At 32.4% G+C, this 7,029-nt stretch overlaps 1 long non-coding RNA gene across 1 annotated transcript in view; it reads left to right on the plus strand.

The window, feature by feature from the left end:
* LOC128240536 (uncharacterized) overlaps positions 1–7,029 on the plus strand; it is a 71,385-nt gene that overhangs the window by 60,079 nt on the left and 4,277 nt on the right. The window lies entirely within an intron of this gene.

Here is a 7,029-nt window from a genome sequence, read left to right on the forward strand (position 1 = left end):
ATTTATTCATTTTTTTTAAATATTAAAACAATAATTATTATCAATTGTGGTAAATTTTATTAGGGAGTAAGAGTGCATCTTTAACATACCTATCACCAGGAGTTTTTAAAAGTTTAGACCAATATATAAGGCTTCGTTTGAAAGCATATATATGTAAAGGCACACGACCTAGATCTCCTAAAACATCATCAGTACAATCTTTAAATAATACATTTAAAGACCGTTTACAACCATATGCATGCACATTTTCAAAAGCTTTCTTTGAAGTCATGCCCTAAAGTTCAGCACCATACGGCATAATAGGGGATATTTGTGTATCAAGAAAAAAAATACAGTAGTTGTAAGAAAATTTAATGCAGCCATGCCTTTTGGAGGACAATGTACGGCTTTCTTAGCATTTACATATTCACTCAATCATCCTATGGCAAATTATATTGCTGATCAATAAGTAATACAAGCTTATGTCAAAGTTAAAACTGCTTATATATTTCTGAAGCATTGATAATTCCAGTTCCGAGGGAATATTTGCATCTGATTTTAGACAACAGTACAAAGACAAGTCTTGTATTTAGCACAACATCTAACTAGTCTAATACTGTAACGAAACTACACGGACAAGCCCATGCAGCAGCCAAACACTTACTGAAATAGTGTATACAGACACAAGGACCAAAGCCAAAACAGATATACAGCAAGGGACACACAAGCATTATGGCATCGCGTCCATATGGTCTCAAAAAGCGAAAGCAAAATAGACTTTCATTGGTGGAAAGAGAACTTCAAGGATGGGCCAATCAGACAAGCGCTCTTATGGTATTTGACACTTGATTGACAGGTGCTTCCTGTGTCTGGCTGTTGAGTAATCATAATTAATAGAAGTTATTTTAATTAATACGACTGTTTTGCTTTTCACTTTATTTTGTCTAAGATGTTGCCGGCTCCGATGGGGCCTATAGATTTAATAATGTTGCTATCGAAAACGCCCCAGTGAGCTCTTTCGTCACTGACCGTTCAAAGACTGTCAGACAACCCAAACAATATTTCAACGTTTATGGAATCTGTGTATGTTTTTGTCAGACTCATGCCTCCTCAAATGGGATCGCCCGACAGATTCACAATAAATCTCTGACAACCAAAATTCCTGAGGCATATTTCAAAACCGCCACATTTCCATTAACGAAAACAACAGCTAATTTTCTATTTAGTCATACGTTGGTTTCACATAGTGTGTTATTTAGAAGCTCACGCATGCGCACTGGATAGTATAAAGGTATTCGAGTGGAATTTCGCACTGAATAATAAGAAAGTTAGCATTAATTATTGGCCATCTAAACGACATGTTGGCGCTGGGCTGCGCCGAGCCGCCGACTATAGAATACCAAAAATAAACACTAACTATTACTAAGATTACATATATTTTACGGTTTGACTGCTTGGCGCGTTTGTGTAGAATAGGAAATGTCTAATATGTACTTCGAATGAAGTTGGTAATGAATTACACTATTATTTACGTTCAATTTATTTTCATGAAAGGAAAATATACTTATAATATACATCATAATATGCAAAGCCTTTTTAAACTCATACGGCGACCCTTATTTGACCATTTTATTGAAATAGACTATTTTGGCTTCTTTGATTAAACTTACAAATGGCATAATGATAAATAATATCGGCTGTATTTGAAACCCCTTTTTATGAATGTGTAAACAAACTACTCATGTATATGTTGTTGTATATTAAAATATATATCCATACATTCTGATTTGCAACTTACATGTATTTAACATGTTTATATACACCACTTTGTATAACTCATGTTTCTTGCTACATAAACTATGTGATGAGAGAAAAAATAAATTGTGAAACTTTGAAACTCTTGAATTACCAAACGGACCCAACAAGAACCACACAACAACCCATTAGTCATATTAGGTTTTTGGAGCATAATGCACAAACAGAATGCAACCCTGGATTTTAATGTTCACCAGTGTATAGCAGTGCCACACGGGACCCCCAATGAATGTTCATACCGGATGTCGTATTACGCATTGAAAGCCAAGTCCGACTGTATATAACTAGGGTTAGGGTAACCGCAGCAGAAAACCATACGCAAGTCAAGTGCAGTGGCGCAAAGACCTTATTATCATAAGTGACACAAGTTGTATTAAGGGCCTTCAACAGTGTCAAAGTTAGTTTGAAGGAACAAAACATAAATGAAAACAAAACAGTTGTTTTTATTTAGTTTTGAGGTCCAATAATACGCATAATACATACATCCGTTGCAATATGTTTATGTGTGATGAGGAGTTGAGCATTTTTAATGGAATAATATTTTATCAGATTTTCAATCAAAAAGCACTTACATTTTTTATGGAAATGTCTTTGTACAAAATTACTATGTTTTTCTGTCAAAATAGTCCGGACTATCCTATCAACAATGTCTTGCGGCTTTGTTGTGATTGCAGGTAATTTAAGAAAGATATTTGTATTTCTGTAACCAGGAAATGTATTTAATCCACTATTTTGCATACTTTTCTTAAATATCTTTCTTATTTGAAAATATATCGTCAATAATCCGCAAGACATAATTGATTGGGTGGTCTTGTCGACAGACTTTTCCGAAAAAATGCATATGCTTTTTGGACCAAAACCTGATAAAATCGTCTTTCGTAAAATTGACTCAACCTCTCATTACCCCACAACATGTTGCAAAGGATGTTTGTTTTCCTCCTGAAAAAGATTGTTCTTCAAAACTTAATAAATCCTGAATTTTTCAAACATTTTATTGTTTGGCCTTCCCCACCCACTTTTGCATTGCGGAAGACCCTTAAAGTTACAAAGACTGAGTAGGTACAGTGTATTAGATAAAATAAATTAGTTTAGCCTTTATAAACGGGATTTCCAATAATCAACAACGTGGCCACAAATTCCCAAGTTAAAAAAAGCGCCAAAACATCGCTAATATTTTATCTGTACATAAATCTATGTGGTTTTTGGTTTATTTTTATTTGAAGTCAAATGAGTTAAACATAAGAATGCATTAAAATATACGTTTGTTTTTTTCATAGATAGATAGATAGAGTTTGAACCAACAGACGAGCCATGCTCATATTGATGATAATTCATTTTCAAATAAAACAAGAACATATATCGATGAGATACATTTATAATGTGCTATCAACTCTAGATCGGGAGCTGTGTTCCATATATTACATTGGTCAAGGGATATTTAGAACTGACGAGATCTACCTATTGATTTTAAAGTGTTCCGTTTGATAATGAAATAACTGACTAATCTGAATAGTATAATGATTTATATAAATATTGCTACTTCAAGCAAATCTTCAGCCACAGACAAACAGACGCACTCTATCAACAGTGACAAATAAATTAAAGAAACAAAAGGTGCTGAACTCTCCATAATACGCTGAGTACAGGGATGAAGACGATCGGTATACACAAGATTTCAAGATTTATTTAGATCATGGGTTATTACAATCATGTGATCATAAACAATAACACTTTAACAAACAATTAATTAAACATATATATATATATATATATATATATATATATATATATATATATATATATATATATATATATATATATATATATATATATATATATATATATAAAAACAAAGTAGACATATATTACATACAGTTTTCTATAATAGGAAATACTAAGACAAATAAGTCGTATTGTTTTAAAGGAAAATGACTATTTGACATTAGATAAAAGGGACTTACAAAATATAGCCAATTTAATAAGTTCTTTTTTTGCTTTTACTGTTCATTAATTGATCTAACTTAATACAATTAGAGTTAAGACAAAAGTACAATTTAATATTTTTCTTTCTATCGTCTGAAAACTGTTGACATTCAAACAAGTAATGAAATTCGTCACCTAAACGATTACTACTACACAAATGACATGTTCTATGAAATATCTCAACATTTTGACCACGCCCTACTTCAATAGGAAATTTGTGATTCATAATTCTAAATTTAAGCAAATACAATGAAAGATTCTTCGGTAGTATATCAATATAGCTTTCAAACCCAAATTCTTTTTTGTATACTTCATACATTTAGCATTTTGGTGAATTTGAAACAAATCTATACCAATTTTGAATAAATTGGTCAGATAATCTGTTTTTAACCATATTCTTAAAAACAATAACACTATTAACCTGTTGTAAATCAAAGTCCATACTTAAAGTATTCTTAACAAAGGAAAGCCATGGGAACTTCAAGCCAGAGGTAACATCATTGTGCAAGGAATAGGCAGTATTATACAATAAGTGACTAATTTTGCTGCTGCTCACATCAGCAGAATTTACTATTTTACTCCAAAAGGTCAAAAGCCTAGTTTAGCTTGTATAGAAATTGGTTTTAAACCAAGTTCACCATAAATCATGCAATTAGGGGTACACTGTTTTAAATTTAAAATGAGTTTACAATATTTTCACTGAAATTGGTCTAATATCTTAAGATCCTCCATAGCCCATACCTGAACCATATAATAATATTGGTACAATCATTGAATTAAACAAATACAATTGTAAAGAGTAAGCTAAGTTAAGTTTACGAGATTTCTTTATAAATGCAAACATTGCTTTACGAGCTTGATCTACCAAAAGTTTTTTCAGTTTTAGTAAATTTACCATTGTAGCTAAACATAACGCCAAGATACACAAACTCATCAACAATATCTAGTTTAGCGCCATCATAGTAGAAATCCTGTTCTTTCAGTAATGTTCTCTTAGACTTACAAAAAAACAATAACTTTAGTTTTACTAGGATTAACTTTTAAATCCCACATATTACAATATTCTAGCATGGCATTCAATGCCGCTTGCAAGTCGGCGTGAGATTCGGCGAGAATAACTGTGTCATCAGCATAAAGTAATATATAAAGACGTAGGTAAACATCTACATCATCATCACTTAAACATTCAAAAGTACTTTTAGAAAAGGTTTCAAGCCCTTCAAACCTACTTGACATAAACTGAGTCAATTCATTAAGAAACAGAGAAAATAGTATCTCACCTTGCCTAACACCAGCTTGACTACTAAAAAACTCTGATAATGAATTACCAACTTTAACACATGACTTAGCAATATCATACATACTATTAATTATCTTAATACATTTACCATCTATATTATTTTTCTAAGAGTTTATGCCACAAAGCTATTGTATTAACACTATCAAATGCTTTCTTATAATCAATAAAGGCACAGTAAAGTTTTTTACCTCATTAAATAAAAATCAATCAAGATTTTCAAAGAAAAAACATGATCAATGGTACTATAATTTTTCCTGAAACCAGCTTGCTCATCACAGAGCAAATTGTGGTTAACCAGGTAAGAGTTTAATCTGTTATTTAGGACAGTCGTAAATAATTTTCCCATGCAACTTGAAATTGTAATGCCTCTATAATTATCCGGGTCATTGATGCTAGCCTTGTTTTTATAAATTGGGAAAATGATGCACTCGGCTACTATCCAATGAATATCTTCCGAGCTTGCCGGAGAAGGCCGAGTAGTGACAATTGGGACGAAGAGGGATCCAGCGGTGTGTATGACGTAATAGTTTCGTGTTGGTCGAGAATGTGCATTGACAGCAATGGTTTAATTGTACTTATAAGTGTAGTAGCACTGTCAACGCCCCCTAGCGCCGACTCTTAAAATCGGTATCATTTTATTCGAAATGATCCATTTTAGATATATTCGATACTAGTACAGTTTATGTGGTTTTTCGATTCTGAAAACCGAACTGGGCGTAATCGCGTGATGCTACCAATGTATGGTAAAGGTTAAAATATCCGTCATTTTAGTACAAGTCCTCGAGGGCGAGTGGATAATGTATCAATTTTACTATTTTTTTCTTGACTGTACTGGCGTTTTCTGTACTTTAATTGTGTGTTTTTTCTATAATTTCGGTATCAAAAGATAAAATAATTATAATATAAGTTGCATTTATAAAATATTTTCAAAATCATTTTTTGGTGAAAAAAACACATCAGCAAATACTATAAAAGACTATTGCCTGTTGAAAAACATGAACATTAAAACAGCTTAAGTCCGTTTCGCGGATATCGCCTGTTTCGCATTTTAAACTGTATAGTTTCGCCTCAAATCCCACAGTGTTTTAATCAAAGGGGGTCGGTTTTAATTAATACTTGCCTAACAGTACAGAAATCACTGCCACCATGCAAAACATATTATCAAAGATACTTAAAATATCATATCGGTAAAGATTATAAATTATCTTCAATTCTATATTTGTTTGTTCTTGTAACCACAATGCACCTTAAATAATTATCCTTTTACTGTATATATATTTTATAGCTGAAATTCAGCTATACTCGCTCATAGTGGCAGATATATGTTGCTTATCAGGGGAGATCACTGCGTAGGAGGTTGGTTTCGCCTGGGCAATGAATACAAAAAATTTGAAGCGATTTCGGTGCAAAATCTGGCTATAACGATATCCACTTATACTTTTATTTGTACTTTCTGAGGAATGTGTACTTTATGTTTAATGGAGAAAACAAAACAAACCAAAGTGTGAATGAACCTTTGCAAAATTGTAAAACTGTGTGCTGACAAAATAAAACAATGGAACTTTTAAGATGCACTCTTACTCCCACACATGCAGTACACAATTAATATAATAAAGTCCAATTTTTAAAAGTTGCCGTGTCATATTTTTCACAAGAAAATGACGTCATTATTCACTGGAAATGAAGCAATCTGATTGGACAATAGTCATGGAAAATATGTAAGTCAAATTGATTCACGGGCTAGCAAGTTCAACTGTACCAGGTATAAAGTCCTACTTTTAGAAATTGATGTGTCATATTGTTTACAAGAAAATGTTGTCACTATTCACTGGAAATGACGCAATCTGATTAGACAATAGTCATGGGTAATATGTAAGTCAAATTGATTCACCGGCCAGCAAGTTCAACTGTACCAGGTATAAAGTCCTATTTTTAGAAGTCGATGTGTCATT

This window comes from Mya arenaria, chromosome 7 (assembly GCF_026914265.1).
Source record: "Mya arenaria isolate MELC-2E11 chromosome 7, ASM2691426v1".
In the NCBI taxonomy this organism is placed as follows: Eukaryota; Metazoa; Mollusca; class Bivalvia; order Myida; family Myidae; genus Mya; species Mya arenaria.